This window comes from Rattus rattus, chromosome 10, assembly GCF_011064425.1.
Source record: "Rattus rattus isolate New Zealand chromosome 10, Rrattus_CSIRO_v1, whole genome shotgun sequence".
In the NCBI taxonomy this organism is placed as follows: Eukaryota; Metazoa; Chordata; class Mammalia; order Rodentia; family Muridae; genus Rattus; species Rattus rattus.
In genome coordinates this window covers 88880718-88897085 of record NC_046163.1, presented here as the reverse complement: position 1 = coordinate 88897085, position 16368 = coordinate 88880718, and positions in this window count along the sequence as shown.

The following is a 16368-nucleotide window of genomic DNA, read 5'->3' as shown; positions in this document are numbered from 1 at the left end:
ATCGCTACTGAGAGACACAGCCAGAATACAGCAAATACAGAGGCGAATGTCAGCAGCAAACCTCTGAACTGAGAATAGGACCCCCGTTGAAGGAATCAGAGAAAGAACTGGAAGAGCTTGAAGGGGCTCGAGACCCTATATGTACAACAATGCCAAGCCACCAGAGCTTCCAGGGACTAAGCCACTACCTAAAGACTATACATGGACTGACCCTGGACTCTGACCTGATAGGTAGCAATGAATATCCTAGTAAGAGCACCAGTGGAAGGGGAAGCCCTGGGTCCTGCTAAGAATGAACCCCAGTGAACTAGACTGTTGGGGAGGGCAGCAATGGGGGGGGAGGGTGGGGGGAACACCCCATAAGGAAGGGGAGGGAAGGGATGTTTGCCGGAACCAGGGAAAGGGAATAACACTTTCGAAATGTATATATAAGAAATATTCAAGTTAATAAAAAAAAAAAAAAAAAAAAAAAAAAAAAAAAAAAAAAAAAAGGAAGGCAAAAAAAAAAAAAAAAAAAAAAAAAAAATAAAAAAAAAAAAAAAAAAAAAAACCCAGGTAACATACAAAGGCAGATCTATTAGGATTACATCCAACTTCTCACTAGATACTCTAAAATCCAGTAGGGACTGGAAAGATATCCTGCAACTTCTAAAACACTAGATGCTAATCTACAATAGTATACACAATGAACTTCACAATTCTCATAAATGGGGAAAATAGAAATTCGAGACAAATCCAAGTTCAAACAATATCTATCCTCAAATCCTGCTCTACAGAAAATATTAGACAGAAAACTCCAACCCAGTTAGGACAACTATATCCAAGAAAATACAGGAAATAAGAGATTCCTTAGCACCAAAAAATGGAAATCACAGACAAACACTTACACACACACACACACACACACACACACACACACACACACAAGTTCACAAATACTAACACACCAACATCAAAATAACAGGAAATAACAGTCATTGGTCATTAATGTTTCTTAACATCAATGGACTCAAATAGCACATAAAAAAATACAAGCTAATAGATTGGATACAGAAACTGGATTCATTATTGTGCTGCATAAAAGACACACAACTAGATAAAAATAGACATTACCTGAAAGTAAAAAATTTCCTAAGCAAGACATAAAAATTTTCAAGCAAACAGACCCAAAAAGCTAGCTGGGTAGCCATTCTAATATTGGTGTTATGTTCAGGAAATTTTCTGTTGTGCTCAAGGCTCTTTCTCAATTTCTCTTCTGTTAGATTCAGTGTATCTGGCTTTATGTAGAGGTCCATTGGGCTTGAGCTTTGAATATGGAGATTAAAATGGATCAATTTGCATTTTTCTACGTGCAGATCACCAGTTAACCAGCTTCCTTTATTGAAAATGCTGTCTTTTGAACACTGTATGTTTTGGCTCTTTTGTCAAACATCAATTGACAATAAGTGTATGGGTTACTTTCTGAGACTTCACTTGTCTTCCACTGGTCTATCTGTCTGTTTCTGTACCAATACCATATCATTTTTATGACTATGGCTCTATAATACAACTTGAAGTCAGGGATGGTGATTAACCCAAAAATTCTTTTGTTTTCTTTTAACTATCCTGGGTTTTACAAATAAAGTTGAGAATTGCTCTTTCAATATCTCTGAAGAATTGATTTGGAATTTTGATGAGGATTGCATTGAATGTCTATATTACATTTGGTAATTGGCCATTTTTTTTTTAATTGGATGATGTTTATTTACCGTTGAGTGTACTGATAATACATCTCATCTTCTAAAGTTGTAGATATTACATATATATATATATACATATATACATATATATGCATTTATAATAATATTTTAATCCGTGCCTTTATTCTCATATTATACCAAGCACAATAAAGATTTTTTTCTTTTATTATATATTTTCTTTATTTATACTTCAATAAATACTTCCTGGTTTCTCCTCTGGCAACCAACCCCCTATCACGTACCCTCCCAGTCCCCTCCCCCTGCTTCTATGAGGGTGCTCCCACACACAAACTCTCTCCTTCCTTCCTGCTCTGGCAATCCCCTACACTGGGGCATCCAGCCTTCACAGGACCAAGGGCTACTCTTCCCATTGATTCTCGACAAGGCAATCCTTTGCTTCATATGCAGTTGGAGCCAGAGGTCACTCCAAGTGTACTCTTTTGTTGTTGGATATTTTTCCTGGGAGCTCTGGGGTGTCTGGTTAGTTGATATTATTGTTCTTCCTATAGGGTGGCAAACCCCTTCAGCTCCTTCAGTCCTTTCTCTAACTCCTCCATTATGTACCCTTTGCTCAGCCCAATGGTTGGCTCTAAGCATCCACTTCTCTATTTGTAAGGCTCTGGTAGATCCTCTCAGGTGACAAATATATCAGGCTCCTGTCAGTAAGTACTTCCTGGCATCCACAACAGTTTGGTGACTGGATATAGAAAGGATCCCCTAGTGGGGCAGTCTCTGGGCGGCCTTTCCTTCAGTCTATGCTCCACATTCGATCTCTGTGTTTCATCCTGTCAGTATTTTGACCCTCCCCCTCCTTCTAAGAAGGACTAAAACATTCACACTTTGGTCTTCCTTCTTCTTGAGCTTCACATTATCTATAAATTGATTTTGTTAATTTGCATACTGTCAATGTGCCCTTTGGTTAGTTTGACTAATGGTTTATCTCTCTTGTTGGTTTTCTCAAAGAACCAGCTCTTAATTTTGTTGATGCTTTGATAGTCCTTTTTGCTTCTACATTGGTTGATTTCAGCTCTGATTTGGATTATTTCCTGCCATTTACTCCTCTTGTATGTGTTTGCTTCTTTCTGTTCTACAGTTTTCAGATGGGCTGTTATGTTGCTTGTGTATAATTTCTCCAATTTCTTTTTGAAGGTACTCAGTGCTATAAAATTTCCTCTTAACATTGATTTTATTGTATACCATAAGTTTGTGCATGCTATGCCTTCATTTTCATTAAATTCTAGAAAGTTTTTAATTTCTTTATTTGTTCCCTGACCAAGTAATCACTGGCTAGAGAGTTATTCGGTTCCAAGTATATGAGGACTTTCTGTTCTTTTTGTTGTTTTTGAAGGCCAGCCTTAATCCTTGGTGATTTCATAGAATGGTGGGGTTATTTAATTTTTCCTGTATCTGTGGAAGATTATTTTATGTTTGATCATATGTTCAGTTTTGGAGAAGGTACCACAAGCTGCTGAAAAGATGTATATTCTCTAGTTTGGTGAAATGTTCTGTATTTAGGAAAATATTGATGCAAAACTCAATGTCCATGCTTTTAAATCCCAGAGCACATATTTATAACAATGTCAGGTATGCACTAACTTATCCAGCTTTATCCAAGTAGCAATAGCTATAACTATCATTTTATTATTAAGACCCAAGGAGCAGAGAGTTGGCTTATTAGGTAAAAATGTTTCCATAATAGGCAGACCTTATGCCCTGATCAAATATCTTGCTGCATTCCACAGGGGAAAGGAGAGCCAAATCATGAATGATATTTTCAATTTCCACACATAAACTACACACTAGTGTTCATGCGTGCACACACACACAGAGACACACACACACACACAAACACAAAGGAGTCCATTTGTGTTGCTATGCTGTTTGGACATTGCTATGTTGAGGGGTAAGGAGCTTTGAAAACAGAAACATTATATGATCATATTTCATTGGATACAAATATAAAATAAAAATAATTTTAATTAAATAGCAACCTAGTAAGTTTCTTAATAATCATAAACAACGATGATCAGCTAGATGTAATCTAAACTCTATTACACATATGTTGCTGTATACCATTTTATGTTTTTTGACAAAATACTTCATGGGTTCTGACAGTCAGGTATTTTCTGTTTCTGATTTAACATTATTAGTATTCTTATAGTTAGAACAAAATTTGCAATAAGAAAAATTCAGGGGGATTACCCTTTAATTTGCCTATTCCTGATTGTCCTGATTACAGTGTTGTTATACATGATCATTAGTGTGTACAAGCTTGAGAAAAGTAGTGATGACAGTGACAATACAAAGATCATATTTGTGAAGTCTGTCAAATAAAAGTTATCTTTGCATGCATCATATTTGATCTTCTTAAAAATTTCGAGTAATATAGAGTAAATCTTCATATATATTTTAAAGGACAAAATATAAATTTCAGAGAAGCTGGTTCAACAGGTACATATTAAAGAGTGAAAAATCTCAGTTTCCCTTGGTAGTAGAGTAATGCTCTGAACTCTGTAACTTGATGCCTCACTTGTATAAAAGATACTTCCAATTTAGATGACCTTCATAGGGAGATACCAGCAACAGAAGGGTCAAAGTTACTTCAACTAAAATACATAGCTCTCTGACTGAGCACTTACACTAGTTTTCCTTGAGTCTACTTAAAATCTTCAGGAAGTACAAAGAATAATGAGGAAAAGGAGCAGTTAGTAAAGCTGTTTAAATTTTAGACTTTTCTCAGAATGTGAGGCAATGCAACCAATTCCTATATTATTGAATAGGCATACCGACTTACTTTTTAAAAAATGCTTGCTTTATTCTGAGGTTTTATTGAACAAACTTATTTACTCTTACCAAGTAAAAGATAAGATGAAACAATGGGAAAAAATCTCTTTGTAAAATAATTTGTAGTGTAGGTTCTGATGAAAACAAAGGCCTGATCTCCCTATGTGAAGAAGGGCATTTGCATATATATATAGGATGGGTTCTGAGAGTGCTCCATTCAGAATTTTCCAACTTTAAGCTTTAACCTCAATAAATGTTGATGGTTCATTTTGTGAGGTGTTTAATTTTTCAATGTGCTATTTTTTATGAAATTTTACAATATTTTTGTGTCCCCTGGGTAGCATATATTTTTGATATGATCACTTTACTTTGACAGTTAGATTGATGAGTCAAACAGGATCTTTTGTTGAACTTTAGATTTTGTGTGTGTATGGCAGTAGGGAGAGCATTGCATAAGTTTTCAATTTACAGCAACAAGAATTAAAGGGAAAAATTAGGAAGAAGTTTACCAGAGTAAACAGTATCAGGGTAAGGACAAATAGAATTGCTTTATGGTACTTTTTCCATATATTTATTTCTAAGAATCAGCACTTACTTATGAACATTGACTGCTTTGAGAAGATAAACACTTCCCCATTAAAGTTATTTTTCTTTTTTTAATGAGTTATTTTATATGTGTACAGGCAATGTAACAAAATTATTTTTATATTGTTATAGCATTCCATCTCAGATATACTGTATTTATATTTTTATGTTTTTATACATTATTTTACATACAGTGTAATTCATATCTTATCATGAGACAATTTTCCCATCTTCTGCCTACCCTTCTGATACTTTGTTTCTTTTCTCTCACCTTTTCTAATTTTATTCAAAAGAAGTAAAAATATTTAAAATATTACATACAAGGTATCACCACATAGGTAAAACACAAATTCTGACTTTCCAATGTAATCAGCGTTTTGCTAATATCTTAAGAACATATGCTGCTATGAATCTAAGTTATTTTGGCAAAGCCTGGATTTTATTGTTTTATTACTTTCTTTGAGTAATGCCATGTGTTTAAAGATATATCATGACTATAATAATGTTGGTGAATTTACCTAGCAATGTAATAACTTGTAAACGTAACTGCAACAAGCAAGGACAACATTTAATGTATATCTCATATATCTATTTCTTCCAGCATTTGGGTAAAGATGACATAGCAATAACAATATTCAAGAAAGGTAAGCACACTAAACATTGCTGTACATCGATCCTTTGTCATAATTACAGGGAACTCAACAAGTTTTCTGATTTTATATTTAAGAATAGCTGGAGAATCATTGATCCCTCAAGCTAAGAAAGTATCTGATGACATGTCAATGATACACTCTTCTCATTACAGGATAGATCATCTGTTGTGGAGACATTCGAGTAGATTAAATAAGATTCATGTCCACTGAAATTTCTGCTGCTGTACCACATCCCAAGTTTATAGTTTATTCTATTTTTTAAAAAGTCATGTAAAATATAGTATTACTTAAAATATACTGAGAAATTAGGAGAAAATTTGATACCATACTTAAAATATACTGAGAAATTAGGAGAAAATTTGATACCATAATTGGGGTTAAGCCTTTTTATTTCCATTGACAGTAAGACAGAATACAACAAGGTCTACAATCATTGTACCTATATGTGTGTGTGTGATTAGATTGTATGTATGCTGATATATTGGTTAAGTTATAATACTATTATTACAAGGAAAATTTACATTATGAATCTTGATTGAGTTTATTTTTGTTTGGACTCATTAAAATGACACTTCTCAAAAACAACAGTGAACACAAAAATAAAATTATGCTGCCTACTTGACTGATATATGATAAGATGGCAAAGCAAACAGCAATGTTGGGCATTGATTCTAAGACATTTGCAGCATCTAATAGAAAGAATCAGCTAGATAATCAAGCATTATTTTAATCAGGCACGTAAGAACTTAATTTGTTGGGATTAATAAAATCTCTGGAAATACTGACATGCTGTTGGACTCAAATAGAGATTGTAAATTGCATGTTTTTATAATTCTTAGGAAACAAAACATAAAATCTACTTGCTTATTACTGTCTTACATAAGCCTTTTTCAAAGAACAGTTTACATACAAATTATAATATTATGCTAATACTTAACACATGCAATATTTCAGATATTATATAATATGTATACATTACCTATATAATTAACATACTGTCTATATTATTTGTATTGTGTGAATTATGGTATTCAATTCTCAAGTTATTTGGAGTTTTTTCCAAATAGTGTTTTCCCGTAAATGTTCCAGTCATGGGAGTTTCACTCCCCTTGTTTTATTTGATAATGTTCTATAACTTTCCATGAAAATACTAGAACTCCTGCAAGAATTATGATTATGCCATCTTGAAATTATCACTTTACATAGTTCCTCTCATACCCATTTGGTAGAGTGTACATGTTTTAAGTCTGGTGTCACTGGAAATGCCTTTAGACAGAATCAAATTTTCATGGTGAAAGTGTGTGGCAGAGGCTACACCTTTTGTTGAGGAGTAGCTTGAACAAAATGACGTTTTTTAAAGCAGAAGAGCCACATATTGTGAGAAAAACTATCATAGAACCAAGTTTTATAAGACCCAGCTTACAAAACTAGAAATTTCCATCACAAAAAAAAAAAATAGGTAAGAGATGAGTCTATCCAATCAGTTGGACCTTGGAATAATATGCAAGGTAAAGTGTGTGTGTGTGTGTGTGTGTGTGTGTGTGTGTGTGTGTGTGTGTGTTTTCATATGTGTGTGTTCCTAAAATCTATAACAAAGAGATTGCAAGGGGCCAGAGATTACACACTATCACATGGTCTTGAAAATGCTAGTTTTATATTTAACTTTTCCTTGAATTTTCACTGTTAAGATAGATAGATAGATAGATAGATAGATAGATAGATAGATAGATAGATAGATAGATAGATAGAGATAGATAGATAGATAGATAGATAGATAGATAGATAGATAGATGATAGATAGATAGATAGATAGAAAAATTGATAGATAAATGAGCAGGAGTGCGTAGAGCAATGGTTAAACGTCAACCTTGGGTGTCTTCCTTCAAGTCTGATCGACCTTATTTTCTGAGGGATTGTTTCACACTTATCTAGAGCTTATCAATCCTGTTAAACTGGATGTCCAGGATGCACTGAGAATTTGCCTATTTCTATCTCCCTAGCTTTGGGAATAAAATCATGCAATATTGTCTTCAGTTTTTTACAAACCTGGGAGTCAAACTCAGGTACTCACGCTTGAACAGCAAGCATTTCACAAGCAACTGTTCTGTCTCCCTGAAGCCTTATAACATGTTTTAATCTGGCAGCAAGCCATTTATGACTATTGATAGACACTTCTCATCTGCCTTTCAACCTGGAGAACAGAACTGTCATTCATAAACTAAATATCTTTTTAACCAGGAAAATTGCTTTCCTGACAGCCAGATGTTTAGAACAATTTGCAGACATCCTGAAAATATGTCAGCTACAAACCTGGACTACAGGAGTTTTAAAGATGTGACAAACCAGGGAAGAAAAACTGCGGGCTTTTGATGCGGGAAAGCCTGGGTACCAAATTTCCAAATCTTTGGACCTATAATACCACATGCAAAGGCCAAAGATCTACATACCAGAAAAGATGTATGATGGCTATTCCTGGTTGTCAACTTTTATTCCATCTGGAATGAACTACAATCCAGAAATGGATGGCTCACCTATGATCCAGATGTTCAGACTAGAAAACAGGTTTCAGACTTGGATCTTGACATGGAGATCTTGAGGCATAGTGGGCATGAAAATCTTAGGCCCAGGCAAAATATTATGCCTTTAATTTCAGGAGACTGAGACAAGCAGTTCTCTGAGGTTAAGGTCAGCCTGGAACAGAGCAAGAATTAAATCAAGGTGGTACACACCTTTAATCTGAGTGACACCTTTTGCTGGAGGCCTACTTAAGAAAGTTGAAAGAAGGAAGGTACACTCTTCTTAGGCTGCTTGAACTTACATGACAGAACATCTGTTGGAACCTACTTCTAAAAATGAACAGCTTAAGAAACAACTTAGTGAAACTGAGCAACTACAAGATTATTGGGCTTCCCATTCTCAGCTGCTTATTTTTGGGTTTGTTGGACTACAGACTGTAAGTCATTACAATAAATTCCCCTAATACATAGAGATATTACATAAGTTTTCTGCATCTAGAGAACCCTGACTATACAACCTGCTTCAGAGGGTCAACATTTCACCTGTATTGAAGTCACGGGCTACTGATCCTGTTGAGGCTTGGAGTAAATTGCCAGCGAGTCTGTCATCTCAACACTGAGACCATTCTCAATGAAGGAAATAGGAATGCCAAAACTGGAATAATTATTTCTCAGTTCCTTGTGATTTCTATGCTTGTAAAACACTCAACTCTGTGGTGATGAGAATTATTACTAGAATAGAACTGTACTGGGCATGAGCTATAAGTGGAACCAGTGGCAGAAATAAAACAACAACAAAAAACAAACAAACAAACAAAAAATGCACTGGTAGTTCTGATAAAACTCTTGGGGTATGAATGAGCTACTCAGGTTTTAATGGGTGACAGACTGACTACTACTGAGTATAAGTTATTACCAAATGTGGTGGAGGCAGATGGTAGTTGTTCTTAACACTTTTCAGTTTATTTGAAGTACTTTAATTAAAATTTGCTTCCACAGCTCACAAGGCTTTTGTTAAAATATCATTTGTGAGAAAAAATATCGAAAATAAGTTGTTGATATAATTTTAAAGGAAATCTATGTAATCAAGACCATTTCCATTTACTTCATTATCTACAATCCCCAGTCAAAAATAACCTAAGAATACCAATGTGACATTTTATCTACAAAAATCATGATGCACAAATATTCAGGAGTCTCTCCAAAAGCTGACAAGATCCCAACACCAGCTTTATAGTAAGCAAGCAGCACAATTAAGGAAGTGTCTTGAAGCTTACGTACGGTACAAATGCACAAGTCATAGTTTATGAAAACTTCTTGTATGGTTACTTAAGACGCTATCAGTTACCCTCCACTTGATAACCTGTCTTTCTACTGGAAGTGAGCTCTACAATTTTTCTCTCCCCACTATAGGGCATTTTATCTAAGGTTCCTCCTTCAGCACTTTTACTGCCTCAGGATTCAAATTTAAGTTTTCGTTCCATGTTTGTATAATTGTTATATAAGATGATAGATATTGATCTAGTAGTGTTTTCTTCATTTGTATTTTCCGTTCTCATAGCATCAGATTTTGAGGATAATATTACTTTTCTTTAAATTATGCTTTTTTTGTTTCTGTGTCAAATATTTATGAGTGATCATCTTTGGACCTTCTATTTTACTCCATTTTGCTATAAGTCTTTTTTGTGTGTGCAAATATCCCACTCCTTTTAATACAATTCAATAATATGTCAAGTCTTGAATAGCTATACTTACTTCTAGTATTCTTTTCGATCAAGATTGCTTTATCTATCCTTAGTCTCTATTGCTTCCATATATATTTCAGAATGTTTTTCTATTTCTGTAATTAATGTTTCTAGGTATTTCTATTGGCATTATATTAAATCCATAAATTTTTTTTTAGTTCGAGGCTTGTTAATTTTACTGATCTATGAACCCTGGGTGTCTGGTACATTTTTGATCTCTGAAAGGACTTAAAGATTTCATTGTAGAGCTATTTTACTTCTTTCATTTGGATTATTCAAAGATATTTTATTGCCTTTGATGATATTATAAATAAGAACTTGTTCATAGACTCTTTTTCGGTATGTTTGTTGTTGGAGCATAAAAAGATTGCTAATATTTTCCATTTAATTTTATACCCTGATACTTTTCTGGAATTGGAAATTACTTCTAGAAGTATTCGAGTAGAATTTTGAGAATTTCCTATGTATAATATAATATAAAAATAGAGGTAATTTGGCTTATTTTCCTATTTATATATCATATTTTTTTTCTTTTATTGCTGCACCTAGTGCTCTGGAAAAGGAATTGGTATAATGAGTAGCCCTTATTCTTTCCTGATGTTAATAAATTTACTTCAGTTACTGTCTAGTCTTACATTGAGGGAAATAGCTGAAACCCAGAGGACAAAAGGCAAATTTTTTCCTCTCGTCAAAGTTTTCAATTACAAATCCTCAAAAACATGTATAAAACATGGGGTAACCACAGAAACCAAGAAAGAATAAGGAGCAGAAGCAAGAAGGTGGGAGTCTGAGAGAGTAATAGAAGTTCTAGGGTGATATGAAATAGGAGACAGTAACAGAGCCAGAGCTTCAACTGGTGTAGAAGGAAGACAGCTAATTCAGAAATAGATAGAGGTACAAAAGTTTGATTGAAAGAGGTAAAGGGAGAGCTAGGGCTATCCCACAGCCCTCTAGACACAAAACCTGTCCAGAGAAAGTGGTCTCCCAGGAGTACTCTCACTCCAAAGCCAACAGGGGAGACCCAACTCTTGTTCCAAAACTGTCCAAAGAAGGACCAGCGAGGAGTACACAGGGCACAAGAACCATGGAGCTTCCTGGTACAGGATCATTCCTAGTTTAATCTGTGACCAGAACTAACACTGAAATAAAATTCTGCCTAGAGTGAGCTGGTCTGCCAGGACACTTTCACACCTAAGATCAAAGGCTCATAGGACCATAGGAAGGATAAACTGCAGTCAGAGACAGCAAGACAAACTAAAGATATAACCAAATGGGGAGAGGCAAGCACAAGAAACTAAGCAACAGACACCAAGACTACTTGACATGAAAAGAACTTAGTTCTCCTACCAGAGCAAGTTCTAGATACCCAAACACACCAAGAAAGGAGGACTTGGATTTAAAATCACATCTCATGATGTTGATAGAGGACTTTAGAAAGGGAATAAATAACTCCCTTAAATAAATACAGGAGAACAGAGGAAAATAGATAGAAGCCCTCAAAAGGAAAACATAAAAATCTCTTAAAGTATTCCAGGAAAACACAATCAAACGTGTGAAGGAATTGAACAAAATCATACAGGATCTAAAAATGTAAATAGAAACAATAAAGAAATCACAAAGAGATAAAACCCAAGAGATAGAAAACCAAGGAATGAAATCAGGATCATAGATTCAAGCATCACCAACAGATTACAAAAGATTGAGGAATCAATCTCAGGGACAGAAGATACCAAAGGAAACAATTACACAATAGTCAAAAAAACACAAAAGCAAAAAAGCTCCTAACCCAAAACATCTAGGACATCCAGGACACAATGAGAAGATCAAACATAAGGATAATAAGTACAAGGAAAAGCAAACATTCCCAACTTAAAGGACCAGTGACTATCTTCAATAAAATTATAGAAAAACCTTTCCTACCCTAAATAAAGAGATGCCTAAATAAAGAAGAGATTCTTCTGTGAACACACAAGAAGCTTATAGAACTCCAAATAGGTTAGACCAAAAAGGATACTTCTCCAATCACATAATAATCAAAACACCAAATGCACAAAACAAAAAATATTAAAAGCAGTAAGGGTAAAAAGTCTAATAACATATAAATACCAACTTATTAGAATTACACCAGACTTCTCAGCAAAGCCTATGAAAGATCGAAGATCCTGAGCCGAGATCATATAAACCCTAAGTGAACACAAATTCCAGCCCAAGCTACTATATCTAGCATAACTCTCAATCACCACAGATGGATAAACCAAGATATTCCATGACAAAACCAAATTTACACAATATCTTTCCACAAATCTAGCCCTACAAAGGATAATAAATGAAAAAGTTTTAATACAAGGAGGAAAACTACACTCTAGGAAAAGCAAGAAAGAATTTATTTTCAATTTACCAATAAAAAAACATAAACAAACAAACTGGATAAATAAATAGGACCCAGCATTTTGCTGCATACAGGAAATGTACCTCAGTGACAAAGATAAATGCTGTTTCCGAGTAAAAGGCTGGATATTTTTCCAAGAAACAAGATTGGGTAGCCATTCTAATATCAAATAAAATGAAATTTCAACCAAAGTTATCGAAAAATACAGTGAAGGACACGTTATACTCATCAAAAAAATTACCAAAATGATTACTGAATTCTGAATATCTGTCCTCCAAATGCAAGGGCACCCACATTCATAACTGAAAGTTTACTAAAGCGCATAACATATATTGCAGCACAAATTAATAGATGGAAACTTCAACACCCCATTTCTATTAATGAACATATGGAAACAGAAAGAAAACAGAAACATACTGAAACTAACAGAAGTTATAAACCACATGGACCTAACATATATCTATAGAGTATTTCATCCTAAATCAAAAGAATATACGTTCTTCTGAGCAACTCATGGTATTTTCTTCAAATTTTACCATGTAACAGGTCACAAAATATACCTCAACAGATATCAGAATATTGAAATAATTTCGTGCATCCTGTCAGATCACCATGGACTAATAGTGGTCTACAATAACAACAAAAACAACAGAAAGGCCACATACACATGGAAACTGAACAATGCTCTACTAAATGAAAACATTGTCAAGAAAGAAACAAAGAAAGAAATTAAAGACTTTTTAAAAATTTAATGAAAATGAAAACACAACATACCCAAACTTATGGTATACAATGAAAGCAGTACTAAGAGTAAAACTCATAGTGCTGAGAGCCTCCAAAAAGAAACTGGAGAGAGCATATATGAACAGCCTGACAGTACACTTGAAAGCACTAGAACAGAAAGAAGCAAATACACTCAAGAGAAGTAGATGGCAGAAATAATCAAACTCATGGATGAAATCAGCCAAGTAGAAACAAAAACAAGAATATAAAGCATCAACAAAACCAGGAGGTTGAATATAGAGAAAATCAACAGGATAGATAAACCCTTACCAGAATAATCACAGGGCACAGGGACAGTATCCAAATAAAATCAGAAATGGAAAGGGAGAGATAACAACAGAACCTGAGAAAGTAAAATACTTTCCTACTAAAAAAGACTATACTCTACAAAACTGGAAAAGCTGGAGGAAAGGAACAATTTTCTAGACAGCTACAAGGCACCAAACTTAAATCAAGATCAAATTAACCACCCAAATATCCCATAACTCCTATAAAATAGAATCAGTCATTAAAAGTCTCCCAACGAATAAAAGCTAAGAGCCAGATGTGTATAGTGTAGAATTCTATCAGACCTTTATAGAAGACCTCTTACCTATACTGTCCAAACTATTCCACAAAATAGAAACAAAAGGAGCACCACCAAATTCTGTCTATGAAGTTACAATTATGCTTAAACCTAAACCACACAAAGACCCAACAGAAAATGAGAATTTCAGGCCAATTTCCCTTATGAATATCAATGCAAAAATATTCAATAAAAGTCCCTCAAACCAAATGCAAGAAAACATCAAAACCATCATTGATCATTATCAAGTAGACTTCATCCTAGGGATACAGAAATGGTTAAATATGTGGAAATCTAAAACATCATCCACTAATTAAACAAACTCAAAGGGGAAAAAATGATCATCTCATTAGATGCTAAGAAAGCATTTGACAAAATTCAATACCCCTTAATGTTAAAAGTCTTGGAACGATCAGGAATTTAAGGTCCATACATAAACATTGTAAAAGCAATATACCACAAACCAGTAGCCAACATCAAACAAAATGGAGAGAAACTTGAAGCAATCCTACTAAAGTCAGGGACTAGACAAGGCTGTTCACTCTCTTCCCACTTATTCAATATTGTACTCAAAGTCCTAGGTAGAGGAATCAGACAGCAAAAGGAGGTCAAAGGGAAACAAATTGGAAAGAAAAAAGTCAAAATATCACTATTTGCAGATGATATGATAGTATACTTAAGTGGCCCAAAAAATTCCACCAGAGAATTCTTAAACCTGATAAACACCTTCAGCAAAGTGGTTGAATATAAAATCAACTCAAGCAAATCAGGAGTCTTCTTCTACTTAAAGGATAAACAGGCTGAGAAAGAAATTAGGGAAATGACACCCTTCACAATTGTCTCAAATACCATAAAATACCTCAGGGTCACTCTAACCAAGCATGTCAAATATCTGTATGACAAAAATTTCAAGTCTCTTAAGAAAGAAATTGAAGATCTCAGAAGATGGGAATACCTCCCATGCTCATGGATCGGCTGTATTAATATAGTAAATATGTACATTTTGTGAAAATAATCTACATATTCAATGCAATCGCCATCAAAATTCCAACTGAGTTCATCATAGAGTTAGAAAGAGCAATTTGCAAATTCATTTGGAATAATAAATAACCCAGGATAGCAAAAACTATACTCAACAATAGAAGAACTTCTGGGGGAATCACCATCCTGACCTCAAGCTGTATTACAGAGCAATCGTGATTATAAAACTGTACATGGTATTGGTACAGAGACAGGCACGTAGTTCAATGGAGTAGAATTGAAGACCCAAAAATAACCCCACACATCTATGGTCACTTGATCTTTGACAAACGAGTTGAAACCATACAGTGGAAAAAAATGACAGCATTTTCATCAAATGGTGCTGGTTCAACTGGGACAGATTGTCCTTGTACAAATATCAAGTTCAATTATATTAAAGACCTCCTCATAAGACAAGATACATTTAATCTAATAAAAGAGACAGTGGGGAAGAACCCTGAACATATAGGCACAGAGGAAATTTTCCCAAACAGAACTCCAATGGCTTATGCTCTAAGAACATTAATCAAGAAATGGGACCTGATAAAATTGTAAAGCTTCTGTAAGGCAAAAGGCACTGTCAATAGGACAAAATGGCAACCTACTGATTGGGAAAAATGTTTACCAATCCTACATCTGATAGAGGGCTAATATCTAATTTATATATAAAGAACTCAAAAAGTTAGACTTCAGAAAAACCAAATAATCTTATTAAAAATGGGGTACAAAGTTGAAAAAATATTCTCAACTGAGAAATACCAAATGTTCAAGAAGTACCTAAACAATTGTTGAACCTCCATAGTCATCAAGGAAATGCAAATCAGAACAACCCTGAGATTCTGCCTCTCACCAGTCAGAATGGCTAAAAAATGCAGGTGTCTTAATTAGGGTTTTATTGCTGTGAATAGACACAGTGATCAATGCACATTTTATAAAGGACAACATTTAATTGCGGCTAGCTTACAGGTTCAGAAGTTCAGTCCATTTTCATCAAGGTGGGAGCATGGCAACATCCAGGCAGGCATGGTCCAGGAGGAGCTGAGTTCTACATCTTCACATGAAGGAAGCCAGGAACAGACTGAGCATCCTCAGGCTGCTAGGAGGAGAGTATCCAAGTCCACAGCCACTGTGACACACTTCCTCCAAAGCCACACCTTCTAATAGTGTCACTCCTTGGGCCAAGCATATATGAAACATCACAGCAGGTGACAGAACATGCTGACAAAGATGTAGGGAAAGAGCAACACTCCTTCATTGCTTCTGGGATTGCAAACTGGTACAACCATTTGGAAATCAGTCTGGAGTTTCCTCAGAAAATTGGACATAATACTACCCGGGGACCCAGCTATACCACTCCTGGGCATATATCCCAAAATATTCCAACATATAACAAGGACACATGGTCCACTGTGTTTATAGCAGCTTTCTTCATAATAACCTGAAACTGGAAACAGTCCCAATATCACTAAACAAAAGAATGAGTACAGAAAATATGATGATACATTGACACTCAGTAAAAATGATGACTTCATGAAATTTTAAGAAAAATAGAGCTGGAAAATAGTATCCAAAGTCAGGTAATGAGACAC